General features: G+C 46.3%; 1 protein-coding gene across 2 annotated transcripts in view; it reads right to left on the bottom strand.

The window, feature by feature from the left end:
• LOC119382691 (uncharacterized) overlaps positions 1 to 26,608 on the bottom strand; it is a 78,831-nt gene that overhangs the window by 32,057 nt on the left and 20,166 nt on the right. Inside the window, exon 1 of one of the 2 annotated variants that reach the window (XM_037650503.2) lies at positions 12,730 to 12,841. The exons of the other annotated variant lie outside the window; for it this stretch is intronic. The gene's annotated coding sequence lies outside the window, so the exon portion shown is untranslated. Of the gene's footprint in view, positions 1 to 12,729; positions 12,842 to 26,608 lie in introns of those variants that run through there. 2 annotated transcript variants of the gene reach the window in all.

The following is a 26,608-nucleotide window of genomic DNA, read 5'->3' on the forward strand; positions in this document are numbered from 1 at the left end:
TATTATTTGGATATTCATTCATTTTGATGAGCGCCAATATCTTAGAGGTAAGCATCCAGTGGGTGGAGAGAAATTGCTCTCTGTAAATGGCAGGCGCTGCCCCTTTGATTCGCAATGACATGCATTGTCCCACTTTTATGAAACCGTTATTGAAGTATTTCGAGATTAAAGGTCAACACGTGGTCTTTAAATCAAATGCGCATATGGAAACGCGCCACGTGTAAGCCGAGTGATGATGAGCGCCTCGTGAAGAAGCGAGATGGTGTTCTCAACGAGTAAGCATTCAGAAGCCGGTTTAATCGTGTCTACAACGTCCCCTGATGCCACGTCATCGATCAATCAGTTTTGGTCGTAATTTCTCTTTTGCATGACGCGAATTCAGCACTGCCAAACCGTGGGAAATTTCTATATTTTCGGAAAAAAATATATCAGAGATCCGAGTAAAAACAGGGCAGGCCAATCTTTAGGAGTGTAGAGCCGATAACTTTTTGGTGTTGTCGAGGGTGTTACTTCGTTCATTTCGTTCCATCTTAGCGCGAATTAGTGCTTAAAGTGGCGCCAATATTACTTTCTGTGAGGAACCGACAAATTAGAGTCAATCCTACATGTTTAAACTCTCACGAAAACGCTCTCTTGCTTGGTCTATAGATCTTGCGGCCTGTATTCCGCTATGGTTTTGACAACGTATGCGAAGGCAATGAGCGACAAGGATTGTTGCAAAGATCGGAGGTCGGCAAACTCACTCATGAGACGACTCACTTAGACTCACTCAGACTCATATCGAGCCGTGAGTATGAGTCCGAGTGAGTCCGGTTGAGGAAAAGTTTGGTGAGACTGAGTCCGACTGAGCCCTAAGCGCAAAATATATTTCATGAGCGAGTCTGAGTGAGCTCCACCTTTTGTTGCCGACCTATGGCAAAGATGGACATTCTCTCGAACACAGGTAAGTGGCCTGACAACAAGGCTTGTGGTGACAGCACATGTAAAGCCGATGGAGACGCACGGTAGAGGGGAAAGGCAGGAAGGATAATCAGAAGCCAGGATCTGGTATGCTATCCTACACTGAAGGCCGGAGAGGAATAAGTTGAAAGATAGGACAATAAAGAGAGAGGGAGAGATTAAATAAATGAAAGGTAGGGCGAATAACTGGAACGAATATCCGGTTTACTACCCTACACTGCAAATGGGGACAGGAGAAAGGACCAGAACGAAAGAAGCATTAGGGCTTGAGAGATACGACTGACTTCTCTACTTTGACCCAATTACGACAAGCTCGAAGAGAGGCTAAATAATTGTGGTTGTTTTGTTTCCATGTTAGTTAAAACAACGGTTGCCCCCACCAGCTGCTCTTACGGTGTGTCCATCCCTGTAAAACCACTTACAACGGACGTACAACAGAAACACAGAATGCGAAGTCCACTACATCGAAAAAGGCAAGCAGCAAAAGGTAGGTGCGTGCCTTGGCAAGAGGAGTTGTACCCAACAGACAACGCGGCAATCCAGCCTTCCGGTGTCTGTGCCTTATCCGCTGAGAAATTGCGACCGCGTGTTGTCGGGAGAATCCTCGGGTCGGGAATCTGTAGCGTTGACAGAGAGCGCCGGAAAGCGTTCATATTTCGCGCCGAACAGTCGAGCCACACTGCATCACTCGACTCTATACTAAGTACAAGCAGCGCGCCGTGTTTGTTCCGGAGTGGAGAGCTGAGCCTTCATACAAGACCTCTCTCGAGGAAACGCGAACAGAGTAGCTTCACTGCACGACACGGGCGCTGCGAGAAGATGCCCGCCTTCGAGATAGCAACCTCTGGTTCCCGGGTAAACGCCATCGCAATGTGTGGGTGGAGGAAGGTTGAGTTAACCAGCGTCCCAGCTTCATTCCCCCCCCCCCTTTCTTCGCTGCCCTTCCCATTTCTGCTTACGTGTTCCGAATGAACACCGTGTTTCAACGCATCTGGCTGAAAGTTCACCGAGGAAGCGGCGCCTGTCAAAACAGTCCCGAGAGTAATGTAAGCTGTAAGGTGCTTTTCACACGTCCTAACCGCCACCTTTCGCGTACTTGCGTGTGCGGTCTGAAGCAATGCGCGTAGATAAGAAGCACGCTGTACGTGTGACTCGACGTCTGTTTCTCCTCGGCCTATTAGCTCGAACGTCACTCATCAGACTTATTAAAAGTGTGTATGTCGAAACCCATGTGTCAGAAAAGAAAAGATATAAAAAAAAGACGAGGAGTCATGCCTATATGCCGCGTTCCTGAGCTTGGCGAAACGTCGTTCACCGCCTCCGAGATTATTATTATTATTCATTATTATGTGATACGCATACACACATAAACAAGGACGCAGAGAAGATCGGGAGACAGCAGGCTGATAACTGTCACCTATAAAGGCACAACGCCTGCCTACTCTTTCGCGAAGAGGGAAGAGACAGAGGAAAGGAAGATAGGAGGAGAGAAAGAGGAAAGAAGACAGGAAGGGGAAAATGACGAAGACATAGACTAAAATAAGTAAAAACACGAAAAACGTCTATAAACGGGTGGCCAGATCCGTTTGAGCATGCACGTGCAGAGAAGACACGTAAATTATAGCCTGCCTTTTCAAACGAATGTTGAAGCAAGGACGGTGCGCCATCGTGAGTATCCGAGTCATCGAATGAATTACACTTTGACACGTTGTTGCAAAGATATATGCAATACTAATATGTATCCTGAAATTGGCGGTATGCAAATATGTTGAAGGCTGTCACCTGCAAGGTTAATAAAGTCGGGGAGTGTTCCTTAAAAAGAAAGGATTTACCCTTTTATATACTTCACAAATTCTGAATAACTTACTTCTCTTTGCACCTCAGCTTGTGAAAGCCCTTTGAGTAATTGACACGGTGACATGGTGACATGGTGCTGTGCGAGCTTTATCTATACCGCGAAAAGCTGCAACTATGCCAAGGTTCAGTGTCAGCAGTAGCGGCCTTCATGGTGTGTTCTGGGTAAGCATATAGAGCATGCGTGGTTTCTGTTGTACAAAAAAAACGCAAGTGGTGGTTTTCGGTTGACGTCACGAGCCTTCGTCACCAGGCAGAGTTGTATAGTAAGCATCAAGGGACGGATACGATGCTCAAAAGACTGATCGCATAGTGGCTGCACGATTGTCCGTTTTACATTGTTCAATTTCAGATGATCGTCCTCATCGCCTGTCTATACGCATCGAGTTCACATCTTGCCCGGACGACCAAAAGCCCCATAATAACAGTGACGGTGGCCACTTGTCTACCATCTGACTCTGCTCGATCTGTGTCGTTTCTTTAGGTGCGTTTCTACTCTCAATAAAATGATTGTGTGCTCCTTCTTAGCGCTCGTTTCGAATAGAATTGTTGTTGGTACAGTCCCGAGTCTCGATACTCTCCTTAAGTCCATTGCGGCTCGCTTTTCTCTTTCTCCCCCACGCATCCACACTCCCGTCTTCCAAAACTCGCCAACGCAGAAGCGCTTGTTGGAAGTTTCACTGCTTAACACTGATGTAGTGTCACGAAGAGTTCAGTGTGTAAGCGGTGCCGATGGAGTCGCGCGGTTCCACGCACATACTCGCTAGAGCAAGCGACACCGTTTGTAATACTTTACTCTTGAGGTTGGCTTTCTAGCAAAGACGGAATGTTGAGATGCCGTGCCCATTCAAGTATTCTGGTCGGGACACTGACACAACGTAATGTTTTGGCTGCATAACGAGTAAGGCCGTTTCGAATCTCCCACAGTGCACTGAGAGTGGCTTCTTCCTTAGTCGTTGTTGCCGACCACATTCCGATACGCACGTTCTCAAAGCTACTTTATTATTTTTTTAAAACGTCTGCAGAACTAATTAGCGTCTCAAAAAATAATTAATGCTACAGTAGTCTGAAAGCACACAATTGAAATACGAGGCATCTGCCAACACAATTTTGAAGACGATGATATTGTTACGGGGAGAAATATATTCACACCATACAGAGAATATATTCAGCGACTAGTGCCTAGCTCGCCGAGTCTGTCGCTTTCTTTTTCTGGCCTCTCGGTCGTCCTCTTCATCCCGTTGCAATATCCGTGGATCGTCATAAAATTCCGAACGAAGGTCGATACTATTAATTAGGCTTGCTTCGTATACTTTTACGCCAGCAGCACATCGCACCACATATTCAAAACAAGTTGTTCCTCATGCTCATGAAGAAGTGACCGAAAACAGTCACCTTTCTAAATGCGCACTAGAAGTTGACACCCGCTCATTTCTGGTGCTTGCGCCGTTCAGTGCGCGCCAGTAAAAACACAGGCTCGGTGACCTTTCTTGCGACACTGTAACCTCCCCATGCGTCTTATATTGCCACAGCAGAAATGAGATTATCAGAAAGCGTGTTTACAGCAGCGAAATCACCGGGGATTCATCTGGCAACGAAACTGCCCGTATACGCGGACGAACTGCCAATAGAAGAAATCGCCCGACAACGGTGTTGACAAGCAGGCGGGGCAGCCATACACCTTTATAGTGCGACAAGGCCCGCAAGTCCAGCGACTCAATACACGGCGAGTCTGGAAGTCGAGACTCAGTTCTTTACCTGCGTGGCCCCCCAAGTCCCGTCTACATAGTTGTTAGACGCGTTCGCACAATCACCGGATCCAAATCCGCATTGTCGGCTCTTCGTTACAAGCCACTATATAGCAACTCGCTGTCCCTGTATTTGGACCACCTTTGCGCTGTTACACTCTGTCTCGCCATTGATATAGTATCGGGCTGAGCAAGTCACTGCTCGAATCGACAGGAGGGTGATAGAGGAAAAAAGAAAGTTCGAAAGTGCATAGGGAACAAAGGAGTGAGTAGCAAAATCACAGCCCTGTGGCGCGCTGTCGTTTGAGATGGTTGCGAGAAAAAAAAGGGATAATCTTGCAAACACTGCCAGTCAGCAAAAACCGGACTGGGAATTAATATAGGACGCCCTTCGTTCGCTCTCTCCTCCGCAGCGAGAATAGAGTTAGCGTCGAAGTCAGTCGCACCGGTCCCAAGAGCGAGCCCCCGAACGCTCTCCCAGGAACCATTCGCGAAAGAAATATTGCGCTCGCCGCGCTGGCCGAGATTGCCACCGCCGACCGCGCGACGCTGTGCCGTTCGCGTGTGCTGTTGCACGGCGCTGTCGACGGCATCGCCGTCGTCGACGTAGCAGCGCACGTACAGAGAACAGCGCCAGCTCGACAAATCGTTCGCGCGACGATACTGCAGCCCGGTGTACAGCCGGCCGCCAGGTGCAGCCCCCTACGTCGAAGAAGAAAGAAATTTTCCGCAGGTATTCCCAACGCTTCGTGTGGGGGATACTACCGACTGCAGCGGTTCTCCGCGGGCCTCTGCCGCGGCTGCCGATGCGGCGTTCGACTCGGCTGCAGAACGAGCTGATCGCAGCGCGGGCCTTTCATTCCTTAGTTTAGTTCTGTTTTATCCAGCGCCGTGTTTCGTGAAAGGATTCAATCTCGACGCGGACCTATAGCTCCTTCGCGCATCGCCCTCTCCTTGTTTGGACTCCTTTCCTCGTCAATTTCTATGCGTCCGAGCGGCTTTTAATTACCCTCTGTTTGCGAGCGGCGCGCGCGCCTTTGCCGTTTTCGCGAATTGGTGGGAACCCATCGGTTGCCTTCTTTCCTATCGGCGCACTTTCTTTCAGCTTCCTTCATTTCACGAATCCGCGCGCTTATTTCTGTTTCTTATCTCGACTTCTATCGGTACTTGATGTTTCTACGCATGTCTGTAGTGCGCCTGTGTATGTGAATACGTGTTTTCGGTTTCATTCGCCCCCATCACGATCAACTGTCGTGGAAAAGCTGGCTTCCAGCGTCTGTAATATGACCAATGTGAGCGATCTACGCTAAGTAAGCGCCAGGTGAGCACGAGTAATGCTTCATTTTCTCTTCTTTTTGTGTATTTTTTAGTTGATAAACAGGCTTCTGTTCATATTAAACATTGCTTTATAGCTCTGGAGGGCAAGACGGCCAGCCTTCCGTGGTGGGCGCGAAGGTGAACCTGTTCGCACCTGCCCTAGACTCTTAAAAAGATATATATATATATATAGAGAGTCCTTCTGCTCTTATTTTGCCACATATATAACTTTCACATGTATAACTCTCTTTAAAGCGACACGTTAACATTCTTTCAGGTAGTCGTGCGTCCCACAACTCTCCAAAAAGAGAGTTGTATACGTGGAAAAAAAGAGCCAAAGGACTCTTTTTTTTTTCTTTTCTCAGTGCATGCATTAAGAAGCAGGATAAAAGTGAGGTCTTCGCCTTTCATGGGGCGACCGTGTCCAGGCTTTCTTTAGAGCGCGCACGCATCAAGATACATTGATGAACGAGAAAATAGCGACTGCAGTCGCAGAGATGTGCGTAAGAAATGGAAACCGGGATAACATCGTGGCTTCGAAACCACCTGTGAGCTTAGCTCTTGAATGTGAAGAAGCGGCAACTGAGCATTTTGGACGAACGAAGTCTGCAGTGGAGAAAGCATTTTTCTGATAAACGCTGGTCGTTCAAAGATTAGAACGAGGTTTCCGACACGCTACTCGGTGAACCCGGGAACTTGTTTATCACCTCAGAAAAGCGTTCTTCAACACTCTATCATGATGGCAGTTTTCTGATGTATATCCAATGCCTGTATAGCTTACAGCAGTAAAGTGCCATACTAAGTTTGAAATATGAAGAGCAGTGGGCATGGCTTTTTGCACGTTGTAACAGAAAAGTGATGATGGAAACTTGTTTTACCAATTTTGCGATGTGTTACGAGCGTCCACTCAAAGTGCGCACAAAGGGCCACGAGACTGTAACATACGCAGCCAACGCACATTTCCTCGATAAGTTTGTTTTGCCACTGTGTGACCAAAAGTAGCTGGCCATTACTGCTGAAAGAAAAACCCTTGAACAGGGAATGTCCCTGATGCCAGTTTCGACAAGTGGAGCTGTCTTTCTCAAGGGAGCTGCTTGACGAAGACAAGATCACTTGTCGAGACGTTGGCTTCAGGGACGTTCCCTGTTTAAGGATTTTTTTTTTTTTCATCTCTTCAAGCCTCCATCTTTCCCCGAACTCTGTCTCGTTTGGTCATTACTGTTTAGTCTTGATTTTCGTGACAGAACGAATCAACTCTGCGCGTAAACAGACACATCCGTTTTGACATTGTTATAATAAGTGCGGAGTGCATGACCTCACAAATGCCCACGCAGCGCTGAAAAGATCGAACCGTGCATCGGGTACACAAACATTTCGTCAAACCAGGCACCCTGCAGTCACGACACAAAGGCCGGATTTGGTGCCACCCATATACATTCTTTCCCTACCCCCTTCCCCAGAGTAGGGTAGCCAATCGAGCTCAGCCCCTGTTAACCTCCCTCCCTGCCTTTCTTGTATCCTTCGCCCCACATGCTCCGAACCTCGAAAACGCGCCCTGGCAAACAGGACAGTCGCAGGAACTGCGCATGCGAGGCTTGGCGCCAGCGACCAGCTCCGCCAACGAGACCGTGAGTGATTCCAGTAATTGTCGGCGGGCGCGTGGCCTGTCCCTTCTCAGCGTTGTGGTGATATCGTGCTCCGTGTATACAACCTACACAGACGCCGTAATCAGGTTTCTTCGCGGTTAGACGGCGCTGGTGTAGCGCAGCGATTTGCCTAATGAGCCCCGCGCTTGCCAGTGCTTTTTAGAGTGATAAACAGATGGAACGAATAATAAGTAAAGGAAACATTACTGTTCGAACATCACTTAGCTTCACGAAAGCTAAGCCACAGACAGTCACGAATGAAACAACATGCACAAAGTTATACTGTATGCATGCGGCATAGGCCTCGAAACGTATTCTCGTTCGTTAGCGAAATAGGCGTGTTTCGCACGAAGACAACCCCGTTTGGCCCGCACTTACAGCCATTGCATGCCACGCGTCCGCTCTCTAACGGCGTGTCCTTGCTTTGATTTCTTTTCTTGATGAATTGCTGACGAAATAAACCCGCATCGAACGAGACGGAGCGGGTCTTTCCCTGCGTCGCCCGGAAACAGGCGAATTGAGATGGAATATTTTGCAGCTAACAAAACAGAACGCTGCGCTACATTTTCGTAGGTTGCTCAGTAAATTTTGCTCAGAAAATAACGGGCATTGCACGAAACAATCGCCGTCCAATCAGTTTCCGGAGGCACTGTGCGGTGCCACTGCGGTGAGGTTGCAGCCCTTGTTTTGGATATATAATGAAACAAAACAATTATGTTTTCACTGCGTTAGGAATTCTGATGTGCTTCTAACCACCTTGCAGCACCTCAGTGCGCAGCTTCCGCAGGAAGAGCGAGTTTTTAGTCGTTCTGTAGTATTGGAGTACACAATGCAGGAAACTAAAACAGTCTCTTTTAGACGCAAGCTTCACGTTCGTGATTGTGAATACTACGAAGAAATGTATTTTCTCCTTGTTAATCAACGACAACATTACTTCAAGCAACAATACGGTGTGAAGATAGCAATGGATAACGTCGGAAACGCATTACCAATAATGAGTGGTTCGCCTTGAAGAAATTCATCCGCGTTGACCGCATCACCGGTTGTCTTAAGGTGGTGTTCTTGGAGCGATTGTGTTCTTGGGAACTACTTACGGCAGTAAGAAAATAAAAAATAAACACTTTTAAAAGAAGCGTGGACTTTTGTTAGCGTGTGATCGTAAAATTTTTGTAAGGTGATGAACAAAAATTTTCTCAGGAAGATGCAGTTGGTGTAGTGCGAGTGCCGTTTATTATGGACATCACAGCGCATAAATCTGTACAGTATGGTTCGGTACCACTTGGTCACGGATAATTGCGTCATTCGCTTTTACCTTGCTTACACTCGTCATGTATACACCTGTACGAAGAACCGAATAATTGCCATGTCGAAAACTAGCATAGCAAGCACCCACTCTGGCGTCAAATATATCATCTTACTCGTTAAGCGTAAATTTTATCCTAGAAATACATATAGCTGAGCTTTTTTAGGGTTGCGTTGCAGAAAAATTTCTCCTGCTGGGGTTAAAGTTACGCGCTATAATATCGACCAGAACCTCGAAGCGAAACAACCCCGATACGCTCAGGAGATTTTCACTCGTAGCCAAAGCATAACGGCTTACAGAAGCTGCTGTACGTATTCATAGCCGAGGCAGAGAAACGCCTCAACCAGATATCGAAAAGGGTAGACTTCATAAATATTGCCCCGATAACGGCTGAGTGCGGCTGTACCTGAAATACCTTTTTCGGAGACGGTTCCTCATCTGAATATGCAAGAGGCTAAGGTGAGTTTTGGTTAGATCTGGCGTATGAATTCACTTTCGCTCGCGGCTGTCTGGGAACTACAAAAAAAAAAAAGGATCAAAAGGGGTCATTGCTTTGCTAGCCGAGATACATTCTCAAACACCTGCCTAAACTAAAACATTAGAAACACAGGTTTGCGCACGCTTTATCGATAATTCCACTTGCGGAACACTTGGAGTCGGCTCGGCTCAAACGTGAGAAGTCGACCAAGTCAGTGAATCTGGAGTACAAAGAGTGCAATTACACTAACGTCATCCGTGTTATGGCGCTGAAACTCCAGTATTTTCCTTTCGTTCCGAAGCCCAGCTTTTGTTTTATTCCGTTAAAAGCGGGAACCCACGCTTCAGAAAACGAGCGTACAGCCGGCCACAAGCGGCAGCGAGGTCTCCAGAGGTCGTGAAACTTGAATCTCTTTAGCATATGTATAGTCCATTTGAGTAGGCATTGTTCAAAATGATTATGACGCTGAGTATTCTGAAAAGCTGGTTATGCTGTCTGGAATGTTTCTTGCTTGCTGCGGCAAACCTTGCGCCTGCGCAGGTTGTACGTATCGCTAAGACGCGTTCCTGCGAAGGCTAAGCACGTGCAAGCACACAAATTCAAGAATATTTTTCTCGCTTAAAACAGAAATTAATTTTACAAAACTTGTTCAGCCGGTATACAATTAAGATTGCCTAGTAAGTGCGCATTTCACATACTTTTACAAGAAACACCTGAATGTAAAATTTACGACAAAACATGTGCAAAAATTAACTTTTACGCAAATTTGTCGCCAGCTGTACACATTATTTCGCACTATATAGGTCTCAGACTATTTTATGCCTACGGGAAAACTTGCTGACAATCAGTAAAAATAGAATATCGCATTTCACTGAATAGCATCTTTCTATAAAAAGTCTCCGATGAGGACCATATTATCCCTATTTAAGGCAGTATAATAAACTAATGAAAGCGTAAAAGTCCATGAAACTTATCTCAAGTGAAAATCATACAATCGTTCTATAGGGAAAAGTTTTCCCTAACCCAGTTTAGTGAGAACACATTTTTGACAACGCGTTTTACGAGCTACAGTTTCGAACTTTCCGGTAAACTTCATATGCGGCTCGGGGTACTGAAAAAGCTTTTTTGAAAAAAAAAGTGTTTTGACGGAAGACTTGCTTCTTTAGACAGACAGTCTTCTTTTTCTGTTTTTCAATCAAATCTCAGGTGTTCGAGGGCCAAGGTCGGGATTGTGGGCGTGGAATTACCCTTATATGAAGCCGCTGCAAAGGGCCAATTACGATACACGCCAAAGTATAGTTACGCTAAGCGTGCGTTGAGGAGCACTCAAAGCGCACATGCGCAAAAAGCGGTAACACAGTTTGCCTTGGACATTTCTTGTCTTACAAAGTTGACGGCGTGACACCACAGGGCATGGCGCTTTTAAAACGTGTCATACTTATCACATATCTATATAGCAAACCTTTTCAGCACGCCATTAGTACATAAATACGTAGATGTGCACGCTGTTACAGTAAAAACTTGTTTCACGGAGCACACGGTGATATTGACTACTTTCTTGATGAAGCCAGCTCTTTGATGGGGGAAAACAAGGAAGGGGGGAAGTAGAAGAAAAGTTTGTAGATAACGGTCCGCCCTAATAAGATAAAAGAAACGCGAATTTCGATATTAAAACTGGCATTTGCAGAGAGGTCAGGGGCCATCAGCGTGTACATAAGCGATATTTCTTAGATAACTTCGTAAGAATGCGTAGGTGCCTGTCAAAGGTACGTAGGAAGCTGATAGGGAAAACATACCTTCGAGGCACATCGAATAAAATGTAAAGTACAAGTGCACGAAATAAAGGGTGTATTACTGAAGCTTTGTCACGCAGGAAGCTTCTGCGACAACATTTTTTTAGCTTTTCTGCACGGTAAATTTTTATTCACTTGAGTGCAGGCTGTGTCACCAGCCTGCGTAACGCCATTTTCTACGCAGAACCAATTTGGCGCTGAGCCCTGTTTCTGTTCGTCTGTTCAGAACCCCGAATTACTGGTCTAAAAGTAAGGGGGACATTCGTAATATGGCGAGGGCTACAATAAGCGCTCATCGATGCTTTTCGCTTGCATAGCTCGCCACAGTACCGCAGGTGTGTGCAAGCAAGTCGGTGGAATGGGCCATTCAAGCCCGCACACCCAAGCCGGCAAATAAATGAGCGACTTTTTTTTTCATCTTCCTCTTGTCAGATGTGCCTGGCTGCATGAGTATGGCGCCCATATGAAGCTGCAGCAGCGTCTCGGTTCGGGCGTACATATTTCAAAAGCTAGAGAAGTTGTGCAAACCCTGTCACAGGTTCTGCCACGCATCGCGCATGCGCGGCTAATGAAGTTCTTAGTTTCCGTCGGAAATGTGTGGCGTAAGGTCGTTTCAAAGCCGATAAGCTTCAACGTTGTTCAGACTTATCTGTAATCAGAATATATATATATATATATATATATATATATATATATATATATATATATATATATATATATATATATATATATATATATATATATATATATATTGCGCGACCCCAGATGTTAAACATATCAGCGAGATCGGCAGGTGTGTGTGTGTGGGGGGGGGGGGGGCTGAAAGGACACGTGGGAAGCATCATGTGGGAAGCGCCGAACAAACAAAGGCATATCGACGGGAATCTGAATGCTGACATAACGTTTTGATTGCCTTCACGAAAACGAGGTACCTTGCAGTGCGATAACCTTTGACTTTATACACGATGGTATAGGCCATTAACACGTTGCTAATTTACGTTGAACTGAATTAAAGTGGTGTACTGGGCGAGCTGGTAAAGGTTCATGGTTCAATTTACGACTGACTGATTGATGATATCAGTAACCTGCAAGTGTTAAACTAGACATAACTCAACAAGCGACCCCTTCTGTCGCGCGCAGTTGTTTCCTTCAAAAATAGATCACGAAATGTGCGATTCGTTAAAAAGCAGGCGCTGTTGTTAGAAATACATACTAGGTTCTTTTAAAAGAAAATACAGGCTGTGAAAACCAAATCACACTGAGAAGTCGCTCAGAAAAGGCCCGTCCGTTAGTGGGGTGTAGGTAGTGAAGTAAAAAATAAAATGTACAGATAAAGATGAGAAAGGAAAAAAAGGACGGAAACAAGAAAATGAACGGGGATTTAGAAAAAAAGGACAACCACAAGTGACACTTTCCGTTGAAATTCGGCAGTGCGGTGAGAGGATGGTTTCTTATTGTTGCATCCAAGCAAGAAGCGACGGCGAAAAAAGAAATCTACGTGGTTACCAACAATGGAAGGGAGCGTCGTATATAGAAGTTCTAGAATATCTGGCAGAGAGAGCTCGTGGCCGGAAGAGCGGCTGTGTCAGTATGGTTCACTGAGTCTGCCGAACTCTCCGACGATGCTTACCTCCACAGTGCCAATTCACGTGCCATGATTCATTACAACCAGGGCTTCAATCGTCCCTATAGAAGGTAGTCACTGAGCTCTTTTCGCCAGGCGGCGCCAGCGAGTGCGCCTCCACAGCCGTGGTCGTTCAGCGATCCGGCATATGACAGCTTGATGTTTGGCGGCGCTGCACCTCACTAAGCCGTTTTCTTAGAAAAAATATCAACATAACACGAGCTGCCGAGGACTTTGGTTGTAGTCCGACGGTGACGTTCGCGCGCGACACCACGAGTATGGCGACTGCCACGCCAGCGCCCCTTGCGGATGATGTCACGTGAATACCTTTATGGATACTCCGAAACCGTCCGTATGAAAAGAGGCAGAGAGAGTCAAGAGAGGTCTCCCGCCCACGTGACCTGTTTTGTATGTATGTATGTATGTATGTATGTATGTATGTATGTATGTATGTATGTATGTATGTATGTATGTATGTATGTATGTATGTATGTATGTATGTATGTATGTATGTATCTATGTATGTATGTATGTATGTATGTATGTATGTATGTATGTATGTATGTATGTATGTATGTATGTATGTATGTATGTATGTATGTATGTATGTATGTATGTATGTATGTATGTATGTATGTATGTATGTATTCCTGATAACATTGCGATGGGAGCCTGCAACACCCCCCCCCTCCCTTTGAATATTGATGGAGAAGCCGGGAACCCTTTAATTTAAACCCTGATTACAGAGCAGAATATGATGAGGCTGCAGCTGCCTTCATATGCAATCAATCAACCCTCCTACCTTCCCGCCACTAACTTGAGTCGAGGACTGTTGTTAGTAGTCTTCAAGCTTAACCAACTTTGTAAACGTCGAAACTAAGAAAGGCACAATTTCAGAGGAAGGTGGAAGCTTGAAAAGATGAGAATTCGTGAACGCGGGGTGTCGCTGGAGCCGACGTTTCGACAAACAGACTTACCTTCAAGGCTGCAACCGCAGCCTTGACGGTTGCACCTTTGAAGAAACGTCGGCTGCAGCGACGCCCCGTGTTCACGAATTCTCATCTCTTTGTACACGTTCAACATACAAGGGAAATAACGGCTTAAACACGCGAATACCGGGAGACATCTTCTCTGCTCCTTACCGCGCCTTTGTGCGTGACGTTCGCGCTGTTTCCACAGAGTTTACTGCCACTTGTGTCAAATAAAGGCATAACAACGCGAAGAATAAGCGCTTTCACACGGGATGGGTATCCATAAACTGAGACGCGCGTTATATATTAACCGCAAAACACTAGACACGTGCACGAAGATTCCGCTGTGCAAGTGTAAAACACTACCGCACCTTTCTTTCTCTCCTGCTGAAACGCATCGGTGACTGCACCCGCGGTGACTGGCCTCAGCTGCTCAGGAGGCGGGGGCGACGGCCTGCTTTCAGCTTTCGCATACTCTGTCACGGCGAGCGAGACGTCACAGCTCTCGTCGCAAAAGCTGGACACGAGCCGCTCCAGAGGAGCCTGCCTGCGTGCGTTTGCTGCCACGCGGCGCGTTCCTCGCCCAGAGTGAAGAAGTGCGGGCCTTTATTGCGGACACCCGCGAATTTTTCAGCGACCTGCAGTGACGCTAGAAAAAAAGCAGGGTTTGGTAATAACGCGCGCGGTCCTTGAATTTCGCTGGAGTTAAATTAAGAGGGCCTGAAGGTGGCGTCGTTCGGTCACGGCGGCGCTTCCCGTTCTTGCCGTAGCACTGTGGAAGGCGGCGATTCCATCTCGCCCAACGAGTTGATAAGCGAATGTACGTACGCAATGCCACGCCCTCTGGTTCTCATAAATTCGCCAACCATATTTTCTTCTTTGTATCACCGGGAACATTAGCATTCTTTGAAATATATCCCGATGCCACAAAAGAAATAGAGAGGAGATAATCAGGAAGATATATATATAAATGTATAAAAACGAACGGACGTACAGATAGACAGGCAGTAATTAAGACCACGTAACACCTTTTGGATATATTCACGAGGATGCGTTAGCGAAAGCACGGAAAATAAAAGTTAGAACCGAATACGCGTATCAATGTTTGCCACATTCAATGCGTATTACAGTGAAACCTCGGTGATACGAATCTCACGGGACCACCAAAAATATTCGTATCATCCGAAATTCGTATCAGCAGAAAGCATGAAAAATTAGCATGCGACAAAAGAAAGCTGGCGTACATTTTCATTTATTGTTTTTCAGGGCCGCAGCAACGTCCGCAAGAACCCTGAATGATTGTCAGTTAAGTTTTTAGATGTCGGCAATCATACCAGCACTCATAAATATATGGCCCGTACGCGCGTATTTAATTAATGAACCAGGTGCGTTGTGACCCGCGACAGCAGTAGCCCCTTTGAAATTTTAGTATGTTTTTTTTTTTGCATGACACCGGAGTACTGCAGTAAAAGTAATGAAAGAAGAGCTTTGACGCGATGGATCAAGGCCACAAAATTACAGAACCACGGTCTTGTGTTATGATTTTGTTATCGTGGAGGTGTTGGGGATGTTCTTGCGATATTTACGGCCATGGCCGCACACGTGCGACCTCAACGGTCGCACATGTTCACACTGTGAGGCGTGACTCCTTCGCAAAGACCGTCCTGGTCTTCCTTCGTCCCTCGTCTACCTTTCATAGGATGTCTGATGCACGAGGCATGCACGTGTGAACACAGTACAACGACAGGAGCCCGCGTCGACGCGTTAGAAAAAGAAGCATGGCGCTAATATCCTCTGTAATCTAAACGCGAAGGCACACGGAGGCACTTAAGAGCTTCAAAGATTCGCGCACACAATCTCGGAGGCCGTGACGTGTCTCTGAAGGTTTATTCTGACCGTAAGAAAGGTGTTTTTAGGGGCGAAGCTCCTTAAGGCGGCACCCGTTCGTCCCTCGTAGTCGTAGTCGTAGTAGTCGTAGTGCGTAACCAGTCTTACGCTTTGACCTCCAAGGTGGTGCCGGTGGGAGATTTTTCCTGTGCGTTGTTGAACAATAAAAAATTCGCAGCGTGCGCGTTAACTAAAAGCCGAATTCTTCTGTCTCTCATTCCCCATTAGCAGCCATTGGCATGTTCCAGTAGGAAACGTTAGTAGAAGTAGAAGTGTAAGTGTTAGCTAAAAGCCGACTTCTTCTGTCTCTCGTTCCCATTAGCAGCCATTGTTTACTTCCAAGGTAGTGCCTGGTGAGATTTCTCCTGTGCGTGATTAAACAATAAAAATTTTGTTCAAAACACCGTTGATTGATGAAATAAGCCAACGAAAGACGCCAGATGTTTTGTAAAAGCAAAACGAAAGAACGCCAGATATTTCTAAAGCAAAACGAAAAGACGCCAGCTGCTTAACGAAAGACGCCAGATGTTTTCTAAAGCAATGGTTTTCTAAACAATGAAAATTCACAGCGTACATGTAAAATTAAAGTGAGCTGCAAGTCGTCATAACTCATCGAACCTTTAGTATAAACGCGCCCGATTTCACGTCGGTGATGATGTACTGGGCAGAATTCACGGAAGATTCACGGTTTACCGATGAACCTCCGCAGCTTCGCCCACTCATCATCATTCACTCCGTGGATATGCTGTGATTTTTTTCTAACACCGTGATTCTGACAATTTGGCGGGGCGACGCGCATGCCCACGTTTGCGTTCCCGCGCTCGCACGTGCTTGGCGCATCTTCCGGGACAACACGGACAGCACCTCTTCGTACCTGTGCGGTAGCACACGTTCGTATCAAACGTCACTGTGTGAAAATTGGTTCGCAACAACCGTACTCCATTGCATTGCAGGCTAATGGGCCTTGGCCGGGACCAACGAAAAATTCGTATCACCCCGAAATTCGTATGAGCTGTGATCGTATCACCTAGGTTTCACTGTAATTGTCCTTTACAAACTTTTGTAAAGTACTCGTTTACGCCCACATTCGATTGGCTGGCGACACGCCGGCACTTAGTCTCAGTGTTGTGAAAATGCACCGAGCACCTCTTTTGCGCTGCAGCTTGCACGAAGCGTTTTCAAGAAACCATCAGCATTGTGAAAAACGTGCCAAGTGTTTGCGCGCACTTTTTTGCACGCGGTTCCTAAGGGTGTCCAATTCCGCCTGATGAGGCATGCGCCTTTGGTGTAGTGCTTGTATGCTCGCGGACAACTTTTCTTGGCAATGAAGCGAAGGCTACAGAGCCACAATGCACGTATCCTACAGCTAATGAATGTAGTCCCACAATTGCGTCCGTATTTTCTGCGCGAGATATATAAAATGCTCCTTCATTTTCTACATGTAGCTTTTTGAGACGGAACGCAGCGCTCACAAGCGAGATATATGTATTTATTCTACTTTACACGTTGTCACTTGGCGTTTTTGCGTGCGTGAAAAAGTCGCGTCTTTTACCCGTACCATAGACGCTGAGCAGCGTTTGCGTCGAAATGCAACGCTAGCCATCACTTTCCACGGCGTTACGAGACGCGCGCCAAACCGGACTACTGCGCGTAGCAGTACATGTGCAGACGCTCCGCCCCCGTAGCTTTCCCTTCATTGCCCAGAAAAGGCACAGAATTGAAATCTGGCTGTCAGGTAATGTTTATGTTTATTCGGCGTCGATATGCAATGCGCTCACGTCACACGCACATACGCGCGCATATGCATGTGTGTCTTGAAAGGAAAGGCGCAAATTAGAACAGGGAAGTGACACAACACGACGAGCGCCACTACCAACCAAACGTGTGTGTGTGTGTATGTGTGTGTGTGTGCGCGCGTGTGCGTGTGTGTGTGTGTGTGTGTGCGTGCGTGCGTGCGTGTGTGTGTGTGTGTGTGTGCGTGTGCGTGCGTGCGTGCGTGCGTGCGTGCGTGTGTGTGTGTGCGTGCGTGCGTGCGTGCGTGCGTGTGTGTGTGTGTGTGTGTGTGTGTGTGTGTGTGTGTGTGTGTGTGTGTGTGTGTGTGTGTGTGTGTGTGTGTTCGGATCTGTCGGTGTTTGGTAGTCGGTTGGTCCGTCGGTCCAATTGTCCGGGAGCTTTAAGAACCTCCATATATGGTTAAGATAACGTACGCTTTCTGATAGAGAGCTGTCTTGACCGTATTCCGTCGGCGCGTGTGCCTTCTCACTGCACGAGCTAACCCGAGTGCAAGCGCGCGTCGAGTATTTATCGACTGATCGCGTAGGAGAGTTAATTACGGCCAGTTTGTGTTCCTGACGCCAAACCAGGCGCCATTTTAGGAACGAACCGAGCACTACCGTTTGGCAGGAAAAAAAGTTGACCGGCCATTAGCCCCGCCTTTCTTCGTTCTTATCCTATAGGAAATTAAGCAACGCAAGCTTTTAAATAAAGATTCGGTAGCAGCGCCTACTTTGAAAGCAACGCAGCGCGTACCAGATTTACGCTTTCCTTCTTATATATACCGCCGGCACTCGCTCACGAAACACGCCTGATACTTGGCACCATTCACACGCACTGCCTCCCGCAATCATTCTTCTCCTCTTCCTCTTCCAACCCATCGCAACATTTTTTTTTATTCACATTCCCGCTCCGGTCTGCAGGTAGAGTGCGCGGCGGCATTAGTCCGAGACTCCGCTGTAAGAACAAAAGACGAGTAGCGTCGTTAAGAACACGCGTTAGTGTGGGCAGCCGTGTAAAGGCCCTCCGAAAGCCTCCAGTGAGAAAGGCTTGGCTTCACCACGCGCTTCAACGACGTTTACTACCCTGCACACAGGGTGGCTACTCGCAGTATACTACGCTCGGGGAACGCTGAAAGCCTATAATGCCTACGCAGCCGTGAAGAATAAAGTCCCGTGGTGTGTACCGAGTCGGTCATTTTACTGCGTGCGAACCATCGTAAGAGGCGCTCCCCTCGGGCGGGCGATGGAGGCGACCGAATAGTGTTGTCGTTGTTGGCAAAAGGACAACGAGGCTTAACAGTATCGCTAACGGAATCACACTTGACTAACCTTACAACGCACGTGTCCTAAAATCACTTAAACTATATAGAATCGGTGCACGGACGGGCGACAATATTAAGCGAAAGCCTTATAGGCGCCTCACTAAACGCGAAAATAGTCTGTAGGCGTCGTTGGCGTCGTCAGCGCTAGTGCAGCAGAAAAGCGTCGTGTGATGACGTCATCACTTCATGAAGACCAAAATTTGTGCCGTCACTATGACATCACTCGATGCCGTCGCTACATGAAACCGTCGCTTGGTAAAAGGTGGGCAATCCCGGAGGCAGTGCAAAACCAGTTGAAGCGCAGAAAGCTTGACATGCCTGCGATCCCGGAGGCAGTGCAAAACCAGTTGAAGCGCAGAAAGCTTGCCATGCCTGCGATCCCGGAGGCAGTGAAAAATCAAGTTAGGGGCAGAAAACTTTCGGAAGGGGGAGGGAGCATTAGCACATCGAGTGAGAGGAAAAAGAAGGTAGCTTTCGCCTTCGGGTAGTCTTAGGCGAATGCGTAGATAGATAGATAGATAGATAGATAGATAGATAGATAGATAGATAGATAGATAGATAGATAGATAGATAGATAGATAGATAGATAGATAGATAGATAGATAGATAGATAGATAGATAGATAGATAGATAGATAGATAGATAGATAGATAGATAGATAGATAGATAGATAGATAGATAGATAGATAGATAGATAGATAGATAGATAGATAGATAGATAGATAGATATTGTTATCTTCTCTGTAAACGTTCTTGAAATGAACAGCTATTACATTATTGTGCAATAATACACATCATGAGATGGTTACGCGGACTATATATAGTCCTGGCTCTGAAAAAAATGTAAGCCTCATGCTTAAGCTACGATTTTGGGGTGCTTATGGGCATTCGAATGTGTGTATTTATTAAATATTACCGAGCTGAGACTTCCTATATAGAGCGTAGCGTCTACGAAATGCTCGCTCCGACACGATGTTCTTAAGACATTCCGCGTCGGGTAAGAGCTCATCCTTCACGTTTTTCTTGATTACTTCTCCCCCTTCTCTTAGCACGATTTTCCGCGTTTCGTTTATTTCGTTTCAAAACAGCCCGTGCTGTTCCCCGAGTCGATGTATTATTTCCCGGCTCATTGTTGGTTGGCCCGCCCCAACTATGGGGTGAAAAGATGTTAGCCCTCACGGACGGCGGCTACTCCAAGAACACCTTCGCATGTAGACAGCAAGGAATGTTCAAGTCGTGTACGGCGCGCATTCATCTCTTCCCGGGGGGCAGGGAGGAACAATGACGGAGAAAAGTTCCGGAACATTCACTGCATACAGTAACAAAGGTGCGCATATGTCGACTGCCAGAGAGAGAACCCGCAGACAGACAGCCGTCATTTGTCCCTACAACAATACCGAGATTGCAGGGTAGGCTGTGTGTGCATATAATGGGAGGGCGGTTGTGATAGCTTCGTTCTTCTCTCAAGGTACTTTATGTGTCAGAATCATTACTCTTGCGGATTGTGTGAGCAGGAGGTGTTCCCGCGGATGGTGGGATTTTTTAATTAATGAATCGAAGTTTGTGCTTTAGTTTGCAGATTCAAGGGTCTTAGATTTCTGTTCGTCGTTATCTTAGAGCAGGCGCACCGAGACAAGCTTAATGTAAGATAGGCAGAGGAGAAAATGAAGATAAAGGCCAGGGGAAAAGAGAAAGCCCACAGAAACTAGGCTGTACGAAGAGAGGGGCACTTTTGGATGGGTGCTGTAGACTATATCACGCCGCTACATTTATGACGGAGGTGATGAGTGTGACGACACAGGCGTTCAAAGAAGACACGAAGATAGTAGGTGGGAAGTGTTTGATCGATTACAACACTGAGGCCACGAATGCAGTCGAACAGTCCTGTGAAACTTCCTCGGGTAATGCTGCGAAGGACAACACATTTCCCTCGCTACTACACGAAGATACAAAAATTAACGCATAGTGTGAATATCTCGATTAATAAACAAAAACAAAAAAGAAATGTGGAGGGAAGAAGGGAACGACACCACGTCACTGATGTGTATTCGCGCCACCACAAGATGTTCTGTGTGCTGTTATGAAAGTGAACAGCGATCCTAAGTTAGTTCTTGGTTTGGTAGCCCGTGTTAAAATTTGTTACACGTAAAGGGGCCTAATGTGTGAAGATTATAGACAAGATTATCAAAATATGGTGTCGCATTTCAGACTGCAGAGTGAAAGAAAAGGGCGCGTCATAAAGCTTCGACGTTAAATGGATCGGTTTAAAAAAAAAAAAAAAACTAAGAACAGGAGACTGAGAAAACATCGCGTGAAAGCCTGCGTCTGAGCTGTTTCGTCAGGCAGGCTTTTTCTGGATTGGCGAATCTCGGACTAAACTTGCAGTATCGCAGAATCTAAGGTAAGACTAATGAATCATATAGTTGAGAACGTGCATACGTCAACAGTACGTATACATATACGGATAATAAACGACACACGCGTTCGCAACAAGACCTGCACAACGTACACATGAAGCACGCAGCGCGCGCATGAGTAATTTGTTTTGGGTGCTGTTATAAAGCCCTGTTCTTTCCTTCTCTGTTAGTTCGTTACCATCGCATACCTGTTTCGCTTGCACGGCGCAGTACAATAAGAAACACGTCCAACCTAACTTCGCGCATAACGAAATTCTCGCTTTTATCCTCGGTTATCGTAATAAATTCTTTTGACTAAAGTTGAATATATCAGATGCCTTAGAAATTGGTAAAGAAAAGCTTTCGCAACAGCCTTAGTGGCAGTATAACGACAAAAACAGAAACGAGATAAGATCATAGTCAGGGAATATTCTGTTATTATTTTTCCCCGTACATGTTGAAGTCGCAAGGAAGAGCAAAAAACGGAATGGTTGTCCTAAGTGAACTATAAACTAAATAGAAAAGAACAGTTGCTGCGTTTAGAAGCCATGACATGTGCCATACCCGGCTAATGCAAACGAATTACTGTGGAAAACAAACGCAATAAAGATTGCTAGGAAAGGCATCACACTTTACATTTACTTTCCCAAGAAGAAAACGGCTGAAAACTTGTACACACGCAGCCAGCGATGGTAAGGCATTCTGGAATGATATAGTTTTCTTATCTAGAACGTTATGCGAAACCCATTCCCGCAAAAAAAAAATGTTTAGTTAAAACTAAATGTATCTAACATGAAGTCCACAGACCGGCTATATCTTCAAAACTTTTTTACGTTGCCTCTGCCTTCACAACTCCACAGTCAAAGTACGGAGCGCTCGATTTTCATTCGTTTGTTCGAAGCCGCGAATGTTCGAGTTAAATTCCATTTTTCTGATCACGCTGCGAACGCGACCGCCACGAAACGGATTTATATGCAAATGAGATGTGCCTTCCCTGCGTTCCGCACCTTTTGACAGTCCTTTGTCTTGCTTAGTTTTCCGGCGAAAAGCCCACCTCGCTATGCAACAGGTGTCAAGCGCCATTTCACCATTGCTGCGTGCGTTACATATGTTAATATCTTTGCTAACAAAGTTTAGAGACTTTCTAGGGACAACAGTGAAACGTGCAACTGCGGTTTTCGAAAGAGGAAGATGCAGAAGACGCCCGTGAATCGGTGCTGCATTCGATTTTCGTTCGTACAGGCCGAAACGCATTATCTCTGCATTCGGCGTCGCACTGTCAGTAAACATTCTGCACGCGTGTAAGCACAATATTTCCTTCTTTTTTTTAAAAATCATCAATGTATCTCAAGAGTGGACCAAAACAAACTGGCGTTCCGCGAAATGTTTTCGGCGACGTGATACACGTCTTCTCAAGTCGAATTTGCATTCGCCCTGCCTTCATAAACCTGTGCCCGTACAAACACGCGCGCAAGCAAATGCAAAAGAAACAAACATTCACCAGTTCGCACGCGCAGACACGTTGCAATTTTTTTTTTCCATGTAGAACCATGCCGTATACAATCATGTCGCGAGCATTCGTATTGTCGAGACAACCATCGGCGACACCGCTTGATGAATACTGAATGAGTTGTCATTCCGGCATGCTAAATATTTGCTCGCGTCGTCTTAGAGTCTACCTCGATGCTCGTGGAGTTTTCTCTTAGCTAATTGAGTCAACAAGGAACGAAAAAAAAAAACAAACAAATAAAAAGTATCCTACGTGCGTAGCCTCCGGCCTCTTCGAACGCGTGTCATTGGCCCTCTTATACTATGCTTTCTATTGCAGCTCGTACAACCAATCGAACTAAGGGCTGCGGAGCCCTTTAGGGCGCTACTTGTGGTCGCTTTTAGAGAAGTGGGACAGCTTTATCTAGAACTTCAGCTTGCCACAATTGTACTACGAAAGTTGTCTCTTTTTCCTTTGCCGAAGTTCATCGATCGACCCATTTACCCAGCGTGGTTTCTGATTCGATCAGATGTTTCGTCGTTGTTCATGCATCTTCTGCATAAGGCTCAATATCCGGGAAACTCAAAGGTACTGCTCGCGTGTTTCGCGGGCTCGATCACATCGTCTGTGTAATCTTTGTTGTCGAGATCTCCCGTTTGTTTGTTTGTTTGTTTTTTCGTCGATGCTGCTAAAGGTTAAACAAAAAGAAAACTGACTGCGCGCGCGGGTGTGGTGTCATGTTTGGCGAGGCAAAAAACGTGACGAAAATATGTGCAGGAAAAAAAAACTGTCCGCTGACTTTCAGCGAAGGTTTTTGCTTCGACGGAAGAATGAAAAGAAAAATTTTGCGGTGACGTTTCACCACGTGAACGCGAGCGACGCGCGTCAAGCGAATTGGTGCGTAAGTGCGAGTTTAAGTGAGTAAGCGAATTCGTGCTTAAGGGAGAATCGGTGCTTAAGTGAGAGCATAAGTGAATAAGTGACTTGGTGCTTACGTGTGAATTGGTGCTTAAGTGAAGTTTAAGGCTTAAGTGAGAGCATCGTGAAAATGGCTAAGGCATCGCAACTTTCTCAACCTGTGAAAGTTCAGTGTGAAGGTCGTAGCATCACATGCGGCAATTCTTCGAGTGAATATAAAGTTCTTATCAATATTACACTTGCTTACACTTTGCTGCATTATGTATATTTCACTCTCCTTTAGTAACGAAAAAAAAAGATTGCGTGTTCACAGCTGGGAAACAGAAAGACGTTGAGGAATTTCGGAAGAGGCGACTCAATGGAATTCCAGTGGCGAACAAGAAGTCGGTCGTGCCCAGCGACAGGCTTAAGTCAATCTCACGTGCGACGCGCATTGCAGGACAAGCACATGCCGTCTGTGGACAGTGAAAATTAAATAAAGAATAAGTAATAAATAACAAGCCGAAGGCTGCAACTACACGAACACCTAGAGCAACACTAAATGGCTCACAGCGAGCCGCAAGAATGTTTGCGCTCGAGATTATTTTGGGTCGGACTGAAAGGAAAAACCAGTGGCGGTGAACGGTAACGGTGGTGGAGAGGTTGGTGGTGGTGGTTGACGCTGCCTGGGATACGTCTACCGCCAACACACGCACGACCTGCAGATATACTGAAAACGCGTTGGCGAGGTAGCCGTGAAGAGGTGAATGACAAAAATAAGCAGAAGCGAGACAGGTGAAAGAGGTATTGAGAAAGAAAAAAGTAAAAACCAACACAGGAGTCGCATAGAGTGAAGTGGCCAAGGGTCCGGGCGCTCCGGGACCAATCAAAGGCCACCATCCTTAACTCCATCTCTGAATACTCGGGAACGACGCGTTGGCTTCGGTCATATACTGCCGACTTAGCAGGTCGGGGCTGCAGGTCGAGAGGAGCCACCACCGGGGGAGGGGGGCACAAGGAAGGTGCAGAAGAGGGGGGGGGGGGGTGAAGGTACGGGGGGGGGGGGGGTAGTGGGGTGCGCTTGCTTTTTTGCTGGCTCTGCGCCTTCCTGCACGCTCCGCGCGGTTGCTGCAGCCTTTCCCGCGTGTAACGACCTACGCCTTTCTTACGTTTTTTATTTCTTTCTATTTCACTTTTCATCGCAGCGTGTGCCTGTTTGTTTTTCCTCGTTCGGCCGCTTGTCCACGACCAGCGCGTTAGGGGCAGCCGATGTAGCGAAAACACCGTGTGTCGATGGCTGGGACGATATATTGGCGCTATATAAAGGACTCCGTTAATATGCTCGTCCTGGATACCTGTGCACCGATCGTATATCGCGAGATGTATAGCCACAGAGTGCTATACAGCTCGAATATGCGTGGTTACCACGGAGGTTATGTTTCTTTTTAATCTGTTGGCCGGGATACCACGCGTATATTGTGTTTGCAGGGATATTTATTGTGTATTAAAATAGTTGTTTTATTCGAGGCGCATGCAGTGATGCATTCCTGTTGAGGTGTTTGCTGCATGAACGATACAACGTGCTTTCTTTCGTTTGCGCAAGCGATGCATGCGCGATGCCATCGGTGCAAGAGCTAGGCTTCGCTCGCATCTGACCAGTGACATTTATGAACGTTGAGATCGACGCTGCACTTTTCTTTTCCTTTTTTTTTGTCTTTCTGTTTGAGCGAAGGCGAAGGTGTTATTGTGACTTGATGGAACAGAGAACCGGCGCTACAAGTTGACCGTTGTAGCAGCGACACGTCAATTAAAGAAACATTGTTTGGTTAGCTTAGTCAAAGTTGTTTGCAATGCAGGTCACTTGAAATATGATGTGGGGCCAATATTAAAGGTGCGTGGGGAAGTGAAAGGCGTTGAGAGAAAGTATTAAGAATCTTGTTATTCGCGCTGTGGAGGACGCCGTTTCGCAATTATCGGAGATTTAGCAAAATTAAATTGAAATGAGAGGTTCAAACATGGTGGAGATACTGTAGGCAGTAGCAATATCCTGGAGAAACTCGATGTTCTAGGTTTTCTTGGAGCGCTGGAAGAAAGTCACTTACATAACCCATGGCGGTGAGAAATCGAATAATGGAATAGAGATTTGTAGGGATCTCGTACGCGCTAAATACACTTGATTTGCCACTCTCAATATTGCTAAGTGGCATCTTAGGTTGTATGACCTGCCCTTCAGAGCATCGGCAGGCCGGATTTATTCTTGCAACACTTCTCAGAAATTGGTGTGTGCTCCCGAAAACTTAAGAACGTTTCTTTCATGACATTACGAAAAAAAAAAACAAGACTGGACTGGACTGAGCTTTGGTTTCACCTGTAAAGGTGATTAACAGGCTCACTCGATCATTTTGTACTGATTTTTATTTACCCTTCTTCCCCCTCACTGTGAAATCGTTTAACCTCATTTCTCTTCTCCGTGAGGAACAGCATGCGCGCGAGCAAATTCTTTGCCTTCTAATGAAACGTCGATCATTACCTCCCTCTTTCTCTCTTCAGCCCTCTTGCTTTAAGCTAACAGTATGCCATTCCAGCTCTTTAACTTAGATACGTACACGGAGCACTCACTACGCTTATAATGGCATAACTGCCAACCTGGTGCACTCGATACTTGGGAGATTCGTAGGGCCGCAGCGAGGTCATAAACGAATTATTACCAGTAAAGTTTGTCGTTAGACGTCAGGGATCATACTGTTACCTATAATTACACGGCACTGCACGCGTGCATAATTAAGGAACAAAATATACTGTGTCTCGCGTCAGCTAGGAGCCCCTTACCAATCTTAATGCGCTTTTTTTTTTCGCATGACACCAGTGTGCTGCAGCAAAAGCAACCCAAGAGTCCCACGCGCAACCAGAAAATTTTAGAACAGGTGTCCTTAGCTATTGAGGCGAAAGCCTTACAAGCCTCATCAAATGCGAAATTTGACCGTCGGCATCCCGCGGCGTCAGGAACGAGTGATGCAAAAGATCATCATCACGTGATGACGTCACCGTGTGACTTCACGACGGCCTCACAGATCGCCAAAATTTGTGACGTCATTATGACTTCATGATGAAGTCCCTGTGACGTCACATGACGTATCGTCACCACGTG

Source organism: Rhipicephalus sanguineus, chromosome 2, assembly GCF_013339695.2.
Source record: "Rhipicephalus sanguineus isolate Rsan-2018 chromosome 2, BIME_Rsan_1.4, whole genome shotgun sequence".
NCBI lineage: Eukaryota > Metazoa > Arthropoda > Arachnida > Ixodida > Ixodidae > Rhipicephalus > Rhipicephalus sanguineus.